This window comes from Apteryx rowi, unplaced genomic scaffold (genome assembly GCF_003343035.1).
Source record: "Apteryx rowi isolate R43461 unplaced genomic scaffold, aptRow1 scaffold_177, whole genome shotgun sequence".
NCBI classification, from domain to species: Eukaryota; Metazoa; Chordata; class Aves; order Apterygiformes; family Apterygidae; genus Apteryx; species Apteryx rowi.
Genome location: NW_020448052.1, coordinates 141,739 through 155,031, shown reverse-complemented (window position 1 = coordinate 155,031; position 13,293 = coordinate 141,739). Strand labels below are relative to the sequence as shown.

Here is a 13,293-nt window from a genome sequence, read left to right as displayed (position 1 = left end):
ATTTTATCAACTGGCCACTGAATGAGTCAAATTGAATTTAGGAGTTTGTTTTTCAGTCAAAATTAGTTGTGCGTCTAAAGAGGGACTAGCTAAGGTTGCGTTCAAACAGGTAGAGAAGTCTGTGCCATTAGGTAATTGCAGTTCAGTAATTGGTATTGCTTCCGGCAAGGGAGCTCCTGCGAGCTGTCAAGTTTCTTCCTTTTTCTGATCACTGATACTTCTTCCAGGTTGCCCTAACTTCTGAACAGGGAAACGGCAAAGCATCAGAAAAATGGATAATTCATTTCCAGATGTTCTGCCCCACATGCTCTTGGTTTATCATTCTGTGCTAGGTGTTTTTCACTGGAGGTGGAAAGATATGTCGCTTTTGCTCCCAGATGAGCCATGCATGTGTTTAGCAGAATCTTACTAGTTCTGTTTGGAGGTTCGATTGCAATAGCACTAGTTGTGATACACCACATCTGTGTTTCTAGTGGAAGTTTTTAAGTGTAGGTAGTCTAAAAATGTTGATCTATAATGGGTTGTGTTCTATGTTTACTTTCTAAGAGATTCAAAATTACTATATATGTTGAGCTTCTTAGGCCTCTGAGGGAAAAATGACCTTTCCTGTCACCAATAGATGGCATTCCAGACCAGGGCAGTCAAGATGCAGGCCTGCGTGGAGAAGGCATGTGGAGCAGTGGCTGCGCCACAGTGCAAACCAGGCTGGCCACGTCCACAGTTATTGAGAATTTGTCCTGGTTATTTCAAAAAGAGACTATGACAGGCATTTTAATCACTTTTGTCCTGTAGCCTGTTTACTTTAATTGAGATTGCAGGGACTGAGGATACAAGTGTCCTTGGGATGCTGAGAAATAGCTTTCACTGATGAGAGCTTGATACTTCGAGCACTTCACCTCTGTGCCCAAGCTTAGGCTTGGAGCATGCCCATGGCTTTTCTCTAAGGAAGCCTTGAGGGAATTCAAGACTGTTTTTCCTTAATGTTTGTCAGCTAGGCTTTATATGTAGTCTTGCACTTTGGAGTTAGTCTGCTAGACTTCCTTACACTGTATAAATACAGTATAGTGTTACTTTAGGGACTAGAATTATGTTATTGCCTGAACCAGATTTAAAAAAAAAATTATGCACCTTGATATTTTCTGATTTATATAATAGGTCAAGTTTTTGGTACAGGTTGCCAAATTTTCCTCTAACATAGGGCATGTGATTGATTACATGTTTTTCATGCTCTTCACAGCTTAATTTTTATATTCTGCTTTTTAAATGGGAAGTCAGCAGTAAATAAGCTTAAAAACAGTATGCTTTCACTTTTTCCTAATATTATGGTTTCTCTGTTTATCTATGTTAATTTTAAAATATTTTAGCAAATATATATTAATTTTCAGAATTTCATTAGGCTAAGCTATTATTTTTATTCCCATTTAAAGATAAATCGAGATAGCTGATGTCTTGTGCAAATTCATGTAATGTTTCATGTAATAGTAAGAGGGTTGTGAAAATAATCCAGAATTTAGTATATGCAGGTCCCTTTCTATCCATTAGATAGCCGTTATTCCAAAATGCTATATAGACTATATGCTGGGTTTTTTTATTTACAGAAATTAAAGTTAGTTAACATATCAGGTAGATGCAGGAGCTTGTAGTCTGCATTGATGATATTTGTTCTTTTTCAGAAAGTTCTCATTTCTTAGTACCTCATCTTGCAGGAAAAATTACCTAATGTTTTTGGTTTCTAACTTACTTGCATGGTAATAACTGACTACAAAGTTTGCACAGTAAACTTCTGTTTCGTATGTTGTAATGAAATGTGCAAAGAGGCTGCAGGGAAAACAATGCATAAAGAAAAATCTTGAACACATGTATTCTTTCTGTTAAGCCAGGGACAAATTAATTATAATTACATTTTTATGGGGCACTTTGTAATGCTGTGACTGCAATATCTAAACTACTAAATTATATGGGCAGTTTTTTGGTTGGTTGGCTTCGTTTTTTTTTAAGCATTTAACCATTTGCTCCTGTCATCAGAGGCATAACAATATGACTGAAATACTTTTGCATTTTTTAGGCATCTATTTTTAAAAGTCAGGAAAAATATAGTATGAATTACATGATATTTACTGTACAAACTATGCCTCAGTGTTTCGCCATTATCTTCAATAGAAAAAAAGTGAAACTCTTGCAAATCTAATTGTTATAAAGTGGAACTTGTTTTCATAAAATGCATTATACTTACAAATATAGAAAAAAAAGAACACACCCCACCCCAAAAGAATGTCTGTTTACAAGCTAGACACATTCATATATGTCAGTTTATATGCTATATTTTCACACCAAGTATATTAAGTCTTAGGTGCTGAAAGCTTAATACGGCTGCTTTCCTCCAAATGGTGTTCTTTGCATGCAAAATACTGAGATACTTTCCAAGTTTCTTTTCTTGGCCTATTTAATCAGTCATGGCTCGCCTTTTAAGGCCCAAATCATGAATGTCTTGCAAGAAAAAGGCCTTAAATGCATTGGGCCTTTTGTGCCCATGACTAGAATCCTCAGATTAACTATCAGGAAACTACTATATTTAGTATAGTGCCAGTCAACTTTTAAATCTGGGCAAATTCAAGCTATTTGACCTCAAAGACTTGTAATAAATTATTGTCTATCATAATAAAACTATAGGTAGCTAATATATTGAAATTATTATATTACTGTGTCACCAGATACTCTCAACATGACTGCGTTGCTATGACTTTTTTTTTTAACTTTACACATAAATGTTTAGAACATGCAAAATATGTAGCAGCATCCTTATAACCTTTACTTTGATCATGTAATGTGTTCATTAGTTTGTGATTTTCACAACGTTCATCTCCACTAAGTCCAGTATCTGTCATTTTGCTATTATGTTAATGGAAATAGTTGATTTTTAAAGCAGTGATCCTTTAAAAATACCCAGAATAACAGAATTTATTAAATAGCCTATCTCTATTCAGTCTAAATACAAATATCTTTAAGATGTCAAGGTTCTTTCTCATGATACATCATAGGGGTTAAAGTGATTTATCAGGATTTCCACACACACTTCTTTAAATTGATTGCACAGAAATGAGTTACATTTAGGCATACCAGCAAAATAATTGCACTTTCAGTTACTTTAAGCTTGAAGTGTGTGACAAACATTCATACCAAACAAAAAGCAGATCAACTGGTACTGCATACTTTCTCTAGAAAAGCATTTATGTTCAGTATTGCTAAATATAGCTAATATTACTTCATACATATTTACAAAGTATCAAACGGTCACCGTTAACATGTAGTTTAAGCCATTCAACACCATGTTTTAAGCAGTAATTTAAAATTCAAAACATATTTTACCTTGTAATCTAACCTAACAGCAGATTCTGCTTGGTGTCATTTAGTCTCCAGTTGCAAATGAAACAAAATCACACTGATATCTTTAAAACAAACAGAGAAACAGTAGGGGTTGTTGAAACATGCTAGATGATTCCTTAGTTAAGTCTGAAATAGCTTCTTTCCCTGGGGACAAAGCGCTGCTCTGTTCTGTGTGCCGACAATCGGCTAATACTGCTAGTCAGAGCACTCAAAACCTCACTCAGGGAAAATGAAAAGCAGCACAATGTGTTCGGTCCGTAGGCTGACAAGGCACAGCTGGAAATTCTCTTCCAGTGCTTATGGTCACAGACGGAATGAGAAAATGGACTGTTTTCAAAAGACCTCAAAAACATGTATTTTTTTCAGTTCTGCTTTACCTGTTTAGAAGTCAGTTTCCAGGTGGCATGATTTTAATATAGATTTATTATTTTGCAGATAAAATATATTTTGGCAAGCATAACATTAACATAAATTTTTTTATTACAATAAGAACATTTTTCTTGAATTCATATTTTCTTAATCCACTTATGCCTGTATATCCTATAGTCCATAAGAAACAAACCTTTTTATTGAAGTTTTAGTATGGAAAGTTTCTCTTTTGTCCATTTACAGCAATGATTTCACCATAACTTGTAGCTTATGCATGGAAAATAAAATCACTGAGGCATTTGCCTTTCATTTTTTGTAAGGGTAATTACATACTGAAACACGATACTGAAATGCAGCTCTCCAGAAGCTGCAGTGAATTTAGTAATCCAAGTCTGAGAATGGCGCGGGGAGGGGAGGGAGGGAGTCATGGTACCTTACCACAAGTCCTTTGTGTGCCTTTTCGTGCATCCTCAAGCAGAGTTTCGGTAGAGTCGCATAGTTTGATGAGATGGCAAGTCTGCTGAGTTTCAGAAATGACAAATTTACCTGGTAGATGGAGTTGTCTGAGTTCTTCTGACGTTTAAAATTTGTTGTTGGCTTGAATTAACAGTCTAAGGAATGTTTAGGCAGATAGTTATGAAATGTGTAACCACTGAGTTGACCACAATTGTTAGCTTGGATGTGGTGGAAAGATACTGGGATAAGACATTGTCTCTTAAAATAGGTATTCGGTTTCTATTGTACTTTGCTTTGCAAAATCAAGAATAGAAATATAAACATTTTGCAGTCTATGTGGAGCTGTTTAAAAAAAAAAAAGGGGAAGATGGTCATACTTAACAAATGGAGCTTGCATCTGGAATGAGATAGGGCAATTCAGTACCTTTGATAAGAGATTTGATTTGTAAAGAGGAAAGTGAGTCGAACAATAGGACAATAGTTGTTCTAGCACAAGTGGAAGAAAGAATAGCGCGTTAGATTTTTTCCCTGGTTATGTCCATGAGGTAAGAGACTTTATGTACTTAAATTATGGCATATATATTAGAGACAAAAGCAATAGGCAGCATTCACTTCATTGTATCTTTAAATACTGCTGCTCATGCTTCTGATCACTGTCTCAGGATCATCTTCAGATAGTGTTTAGGCACGTATCTCCAGAAAGCCTGTCTGGATGGACCACAGAATTGCCTGCTAGGCCAATATGGTGGATCTGGCCAGCCTTTGCTGATGAGAAGCTTTGTTTATTGCATATTCTCTGCCTGTGGCATCCCTGATCCCTGAATTCTACCAAATCCTTAAAGCTGGACTTAAAAGTTTAGCCTATATTATTTCTATTTTTTTCAAAGGCCAACAGCTTCCAGTGGCTTTCCAGAACGTAGTGGGACACCATCTTGCCTCACCTGCTAGACCATGCTATGAAAATCTGATATCCTCTAAGCAGATTGAAGGCTCTGTTACAGAGTTATTGAATCTCAGTATATAGACATCTCTCATACAAATATTCTAGCATGAACAGTGAAGCACAAAAGCTTGCTAGTGTTAAGGATCTCAGGTGATCTAAACCAAGAAATAACCTAATTTATTGTTGTTCTTCATCCCTGTAGTTATCTGACAAAACAATGTGGCTTTGCAATCTTAGCAGCAGCTGCTGTTAGTGTGAAGCAAAATGCCTACGAGGCACTTGCTTATCTTTTTCTCAACTTTTTGTTAAGGAAGAGATAATAGAGAAGATTTGAGGGATCTGCAAAAGGCATAATTCCTTCTTCATGGAAAGGATATTACACTTTTCTGCAATTGTGTTTTTGTTTGGGGTGGGGTGGGTTTTTTGTTTTTTGTTTTTTTAACCTTGAAAAAGCACTATCTGAAAATGGTCCGGTGTTTTTTCTAATAATATTTAAAAGTATGTAATGTGAATAATGAAATGTTGTTTTGATATTAGTATTTACATTAAATTCTTTCATGAAAACCTGCCTGTCATAATAACCAAAGAAGAAATACTGAGTGGTCCGCCAAAACCTCAGATTAGAGTGGCCTTGTAAATGATTTCAGACATGTGCAGTCAAGGTAACTGCTGTTTGAGTAAAAAGCATTATGTTGTCCTCAGGCATCTAATATTTACTGTGTTTACGTGAATAATTCACTCAGAGTGAGTTGTCAGCATCAGCTTCATTTGTAGGTACTATTGTGCCTGCCAAGCCCTGTGCATGTCTAGTCATTTGCATGAATTCTGTAATATGTACGTTATTGCCATTGAAATCTCTTAATGTGGAATTGTCTGCTTTGAGGAGTGAAGAGTAACCAGCAGTGATTGCTAATTGAAAAAATATATATTTATTACTATTTTATATATTATGGCAAACTGCCACTAGAGCACTGTTACTTAATAACTTGAGCAAGAGACACAGCATGTGTGAAATTAATGTGGAAGCCTGGAGCCTCAGGCACGAATTCTTCATGAAATCTCTACTTTTCCCCTATAACTTGTTGTTCCTAAATGGACAAAGCTTGCCCTTTTCCTTAGCTGAAATTATCCGGGGGAAATTATTCAAGGAAGTCGTCTTTAGTGAAAAAGAGGGGTTAGAGTTTAGGTTGGCATCAGGTGGTGACAATGGATTTCTGTAACACCTCTTACTATACCTTAATAATAATATCCTTAGGTGACCTTACATCACCTATTTGATGACGACCAATGGCAGAAATAGACTTTTAAGAGATTTGATACAGTTTGATATATTTATTTCTTCTATTTCCATCTGAAAATACATTCTTTTCAAACACTGTTTCAGAGCTCGCTTCTGTAAACATGAAAGATCCCATGAGTTAAAGCAGTAAAATTCCTGGAACCCTACACTAGTATAGAGGATTTTTTTGAAATTTTGTGTATTTCTAGTAATTGTAACTGGTTGATTATTTCTACTTGAGTTTTCTGATCTGGCACCAAATTAAGTAAAAATGAGATAAAGAATTAGAATCTTTTAAAAACTAAAAAGTAGGGAGTTTATAAATGCAAATGTACTTTTTAAGCTGTCCATATAATGTGGATATTGCTTAACTCCATATTGTAAAGCAGCCTAGTTATGGCAATATGGAGCAACAAGTAGGATAATTTTTTCTGCTATCCCAACAAAACTAATTCACCTCAGTGTGTAGCGTAACAATAGTCTTTTGCACCCAAAAGTTGGACTGTTTAAGTATCCAGTGGTCTTGTCACAGAATGGTTTGAAGCTCAAACTTTAGATGATACATATATTCAACATCTTTCCACAGAGATTTAATTTTGGAACTGTATGTAACATCAGTATTGCTCTACATCTATGTATTTGCAGTCATTTCCTCAGACAGCAGTATTAGACAAGACTTGTGGATTTTGTGACATCTATTCCTATACCATGAGGGAATACAAGAATATTTATGAACTAGAGAATAGGCATCATTTTTCTCATAATTATAATGAAAGTGTCAGTGGTCTGGATACCTGCGAGACCCCCTGTGCAGTTTTAACTTGATATCTTTATTTAAGATACCCTGACAGGGCTGGTGACATTGGTCCCTTGATGCTGAGGAAATCCTCTAAAGCACATTACTCTATGTGGCTAAGCCTTAGGTGAAGCACCTTCAAGACTGATATGACTGCCTTGGAATTATTGTCTTCCAGCATGACCTTGAAACTGGGCTTGTAACTGCTCTGTGAAAATACCAGATCAGTGCTCAGTAGCAGCCAAAGAAGCATATACAGCATTAGTAATTATTAGGAAAAAGATGAAGGGAAAAAAAACCCTGAAACTGCAAACTTCATGATGTAACTGTTAGGCACTTGGATCTGGAATGATACTCACACCAAATTTCATCTCCTGGTCCTCCACCTTTATACAGTGTTAGGATTTCAGGATACCCACTCCACCCATCCCGGTGTTCCTTCATCAGTGTTAGAGAGAGCACCCCAGGTCCTCCCTGCCACAGAAGTCGGACACAGGAATGATTGGAGCAGACACAGATTTACTTCTCTGCTCCGAGCTGTGTTGATCAGGTGCAGGGCTGCTCATTATGGACTCCCTTAACAGCTCTGAACACATTATCTGCTTCACCTTACCTTCCTTTTTGCCCATTTTTGACTTGCAAATTCCTTCTCCTTACTATTCTCATCCACTTCAAAATAAGTAGCCTGCCATGGTTTCTCTCCTCCCTGTTGACCCAGTTTTGCAGACTTTATACCCTTATTTAGTAATTATGATACGGTTGCCCTGGTAATTTTTCTCTTGGGCATCAATTCTGTAAAGCTACTACCCTCCCTGCACTCCTTTGTAATTCTGCAATGTTCTGCCTTTTCACGTCGGGCTCTTGTGGGGGGCGTAACAGGTCAGAGTGTACCAGCAGCATACATCTTCCTCTTCCTTTATTACCTGTAGCATCCTGAAGTTCCTTGTGGTAGTGGTGCCACAGGTAAGGATTAGCCACGTGCATATATTCTCAGTTTCCATATCTGCGGAAACAAAATGGTATGTGTGTATTACAGAAGTTATTGGTAACTTGCACAGCTTAATCCTATCAACGAGAATTTGCCAGCTGCACGTGGGGTTCTCAAAACATAAGTACTTAGCCATTACCTTCTCAAATAGAGGTAGAGTTCCAAATGCATTTAACATAATATAACCACAAATGTTGGTAAAAATGTAATCTCATAAGCATTGAAATGAATTTTGGCAGAAGTTTTTCTTTCTTCACATCACTTATCTCCTGTAGTATTTAAAAGCATGGCAATGGTTCCTTTATTTTGATCACGACCAACAACATGCATAATGCTACTACAAAATCTTCTTCTACTGGATATGTTTTTATGTATAAATTTACCACTTCCAGTCATAGAGCGAAATTTTACAAGAAGCTGAGATGTTCTACAGCTCACTAAAACATTAGAGGATGATCCTACTCTGTGAAAATGGTCCCACTTTCTTGCTTATGGTTCACCAAAGGGTTGGATAAGCATTTCACCTCACTAAGCCACATTAAAACTATGCATTTTTCTCTGCTGGTTTAGCAAACTGAATTGGCTCACAGAAGTATCAGGTTAGCATTATAGCCTGATAAAAGTTAAGTCGCAGATGTGTTCTGCTAACTAGTCCTTTTCCCTCTTCCACTTTACACACAAACCTCACAGCAAGCCTGAACTGAAACTCTGTCATGGGTATGTTGTATGGGTTAGGGCCCGTGCTCTGCTTTTATTTAAGCTGCTCTCCTGCGGCTTTAAAGTAGGGACACAGGCTAAGGATGCTGGTGAACAGGGCAACTAGCAAGCTTGTTGAAGCTGTGGATTAGTTCTTGTGCTGTTGTGATTCATTGCAGCATTCTAATGCCCACCAGAACCACTGATGATTTAACTCGGAATACCTTCCTGCAGCAGTGCAGGCGGTGATTTGTGAGGAATTTGAGTGCTGGTATATTTGGGGGGTAGGCTGGAAATCTGAGGATGGTGTTTTTGTCATCTGATCAAATTGTCTTGCTTGTCAGTCAGTCCTGAAGTCCCACGTTCCTTCTTGGCACAAAAAGGCCAAGTGTTTTCACAGCTAACTAGAAAAGACACCTTAGAGACTTGGTTGAGTCTACTGAACCAGGAGAGCAATAGCTGCATGTAGAAAGGAGCACAGCACCACTGATACCCAGATCATTTGGGATAACTTTGCAGCATGACCCCTGTCCTGTCACTGGGCTAATCCAGGTGCTCCAATACATTTGTGGAGAAGGGAATACGTACAGACGCCTTATCTATTGCTCTCCAATGATCCTATTTAACTCACAGTATTGGGTTTTTCTTGAGACATATAGGAAACGCCAACAGAGTAGGAGCCACCTTGTTACCTCATTCCTAATTTCATTGCTGGTCATAGGTATCTGTATATCTTTTTAGTTTTCCTTCTCTTGTTGCCAGGAGGAGTACATTCGATAGGTTGAACTCTTCCACAGTCATCCTTAATTTTAATAGTTTTCTCTCGTTTTATGATCAAGATACATTTCGTTATGCCTTCTGTTTTACTGTGTGACTTTGAGAAGGGCTATGTTGAAGGTGAATCCATTATTTTGTCTGTTCCTAAAACACTGATGAAAATACTATTTCTACAAGTCAAATAACCCATCCACATTCATCCAAATTTAAATTTATTTTTAAAACAAATATAACTTATTTTTGTTTTGTTCATGAATTTGAAAGAAAAGAGGCAGTATTGAAAATTACAGCAGCAATTTTTTAACCTTTCAGTAAAATAAATTAATGTAATTAAATCTTTAAATTACTTGGTTATCATGATGAATCTTTGCAGTTGGTGGCTGGTTTTGGTCAGAGACAAAGATGGAATCCGAAGCTATGGAACTGTTGTTTTTTGTTTTTTAATAAAGCACTCAAGTTTATAGTTAAAAAAAAATAGCAATAGGGAAAAAAACAAATATATAACTGTTAAAGTCAGCACAAAACATGAGATGGGGAATTTGGGATTGGCAGTATGCTGCATTTCTAAGACCTATAGCAGTTACTGCATTCCTTTTTGTAATCAGCGGTCACTAATATCCTTAAGGAAAAAAACACTGGAGAAGGAAAAAATGTTGCAGGGAAACCTTAAGAGAAATTGAAAACAGATTTTTCTCGCATATTAAAAATACTAACACTACATTACACAAAAGCATTGAGTACTTCCATAGCTGGGAATAAACCTAAACTTGCAATGTGAGATGCATGCAAATAGGATGCATTTATGTAAAACGATTGCTTTCCAACTGTAACTGGATCCCAATTCCAGTTCTTCACTGAAGTGAATTGCATATATAAAATACTAATTTCCTCATGAAATTCATTAATGCAGCATCTCAATGTCTCTTGATTATGTTTGCATTCAGCACTACAGCACCATTTTTAATTTGAGATATGTTTTCCTCACCTTGTATCTAAAGTGCCAATGAACAGAGAGCACATAAATTGTGTGCTTTCTGCTGAATATTTTTAGTAATTGCAGAAGATGCATATAGGTACGAATAGCATCTCAGAGAAGCAGCCAGCTGCAACGTAAGGTCGGTGTTTCACATCTCCTGCCTGGAACTGCGTGCATCAGAGAAGAAATGTAGAATTTTGTTTCATTGCTTGTCTTAAGCCTGTTCCCTGTGGGCTTCCAGTGCAGGTTGTCCGCTTGGCTAGAATAAATATTCTAAAACCCTGGCTGTTTTAAGTAAACGTATAAGATTTTCATTGTACTTCTGTCTTTCCTTTCAAACAGTGTCACTTTTTTTTCAGGTTCAAATGTTGACACCTCCTACTATATTGAGCAGTTACATTTCAGCTCTTTGCTGACATGTAGTTTTCCCAAATATTCAGCTTAGCTACTGAACATGACTTTTGTGTGTATAAAATAGCACAACGAACTCGGTTTGGGGTCTTTTTTTTTTTTTTTCATATGCCAGTATTGATAGGTCTTATGTTGTTATTCATCAGTATAATTATGAGGTTTCTGACTTTTTCCTAAGATAATTGTATTTTGCAGCATAACTACAAAAGATATAGTAAATTTTATTTGTCTTTGCCATAGTTTACATAACAGTTCTTATTATCTCTAATTTCTGCTGTGCTCAAACTTCTGTTGTATAAACTGAAGAATAATTACATAAATATTTTTATATTCCTGTAAGTTCTCAGTCTTGAATCTTAATTTTGATAAGTGAATATTTAAGACAATGACACTAATATTTTTGGACATTGTAAGCTTTTCTGGTCTGGGGAAAACCCATCACATTACCAGTATCACTCACATAAATCTAAAGGTCTCTTTTCAGTTCTTGTTGCTCAGAAATAGCTGCTATTTAAGAGACTTTTTCAGCTTTTTTCTTTTGCAAAGACAGTGGGCTTCCCTTTCTTTTGTAAAACATGAATGAAGGATTCAGAATTGTTCAGAAGAGGATTTGAAGGTCATAACAAGCTACCCAGTTGCTAAATTTGTAGCAGACTTTAGCCTCCAGGGTTTTCGTTCGCAGCCTGCCATTGTTTCTTACACTGCGTTCCATTTTCATCAGTAGCCATGCTGCTTATCCCAGACCAAAGAGACAGGGTTTCTCTTAAGCTGTTTAAATGAAGAAGATTGGAGTAAAATTAAAATATAGACAATATGCATATTTTAAATATACAAAATTAGTATGACCGTATTTGTGTGCAAGTTTTGAAATTAGGCTGTTTAGAATTCATTAAAAATAAGAATGCATAATTATTCTAATGGTCTTTTCCTATTTCTTTGCCCTTTCCAAAGCAATGATTTGTTTTCCATTTGCTTGGTTGTGCTTGATTGTGCTTTCTATTTGTAGGTGAAATGGCAAAAATTGACCATATAGAATGGACCAAAATACTTCTTTTATAAGTGAATAGATTGTTTGCTTCTTTTATATACTGTTGCCATCTTAAACAATATAAATTAGAAATGAAATAAGAAAATTAGTACTTGATCTTGCAGATAAAAATCATGGTTTGCGATCTCATCTGGTAGACAGATTGTTGGGTTTCTATGGCTTACTTGTATCGCTTTTGTTGCCTGAAATATTTTCACATTTGTTGGTTTTAATATTAACTAGAAATTAGTAATAGGATGCCTCTCCACTGAGAGACTGTCTCAGGAAGGAAATGTAAACTGATGACACAAATATTTTGAAGCTTTTTAGTTAAAGAGAAGGATTTGTTGGCAGCTGACACAACAAGACACTTTTTAAGGAAAATAACAAAGTATGCTTGTGGTTTACTTCTAAAATATAGTTGTCTTTGCCTGTTGATTCATGTTTTCCCCATTACAAATAGTGGCACCTTCTCCAACTGATTTGTTTGGGTGAATTACAGAAAATTGCAAAAATTACTTGTACAGCATTTCTGTACTGGAATGCCAGTGAGAGTTTAAAGGAGAAAAAAATAGCATAAATAAAGATATATGTGTGAGCGTATACATATTTGTATGTACATATGTATGTATATATATGTATGCATGTATATCTAATTTTTAATTTTTATTTTTAATGCCACTTTGGTATTTTTTTTATGATTTTGACGATTCTAGAGGGTTTTATAACTTCACAGTGCACAAAATTCAGGATTGACTATAAGCTGAACCTCATTATTTCACCTTGTGAAATAATTATTTATGTTAGCTTTATGACCTAACTAGAATTTGTGACCAAACTTGTGCAAAATGGGAGTGAAATGTTTCCTGAAACTCCGACACAGTTCCCTCTGCTTGGCATCTGGCCGAAAAGGTTACATCACGAAATGCTAAAAACAAAAACTTATCAGTTTCAGCAGACTCTATTATTCTGGATGAATGTGGGTGTGTGGTGTATAAACACGTCCTGCTGGAGGAGAAAGTCAGCAGTGTTGCTCTTTTTCCAAAGCTCAGTGAGACTTCCTCAGTTCACACTTTTTAGTGCGATTTCTGTCTGCTCTTTCCAGTAAAACCTTTGCATGTTCTTTCCTTTGCTAATGGCAAGACTCATCAAATGACTAAAGAGCAATAAAGTCACTTTTGAAATGCCAAG

At 36.2% G+C, this 13,293-nt stretch overlaps 1 protein-coding gene across 4 annotated transcripts in view; it reads left to right on the top strand.

Annotated features, from left to right (window-relative positions):
• Positions 1-13,293, top strand: part of CENPP (centromere protein P) — a 163,343-nt gene that overhangs the window by 125,762 nt on the left and 24,288 nt on the right. The gene's annotated exons all lie outside the window — the stretch shown is intronic.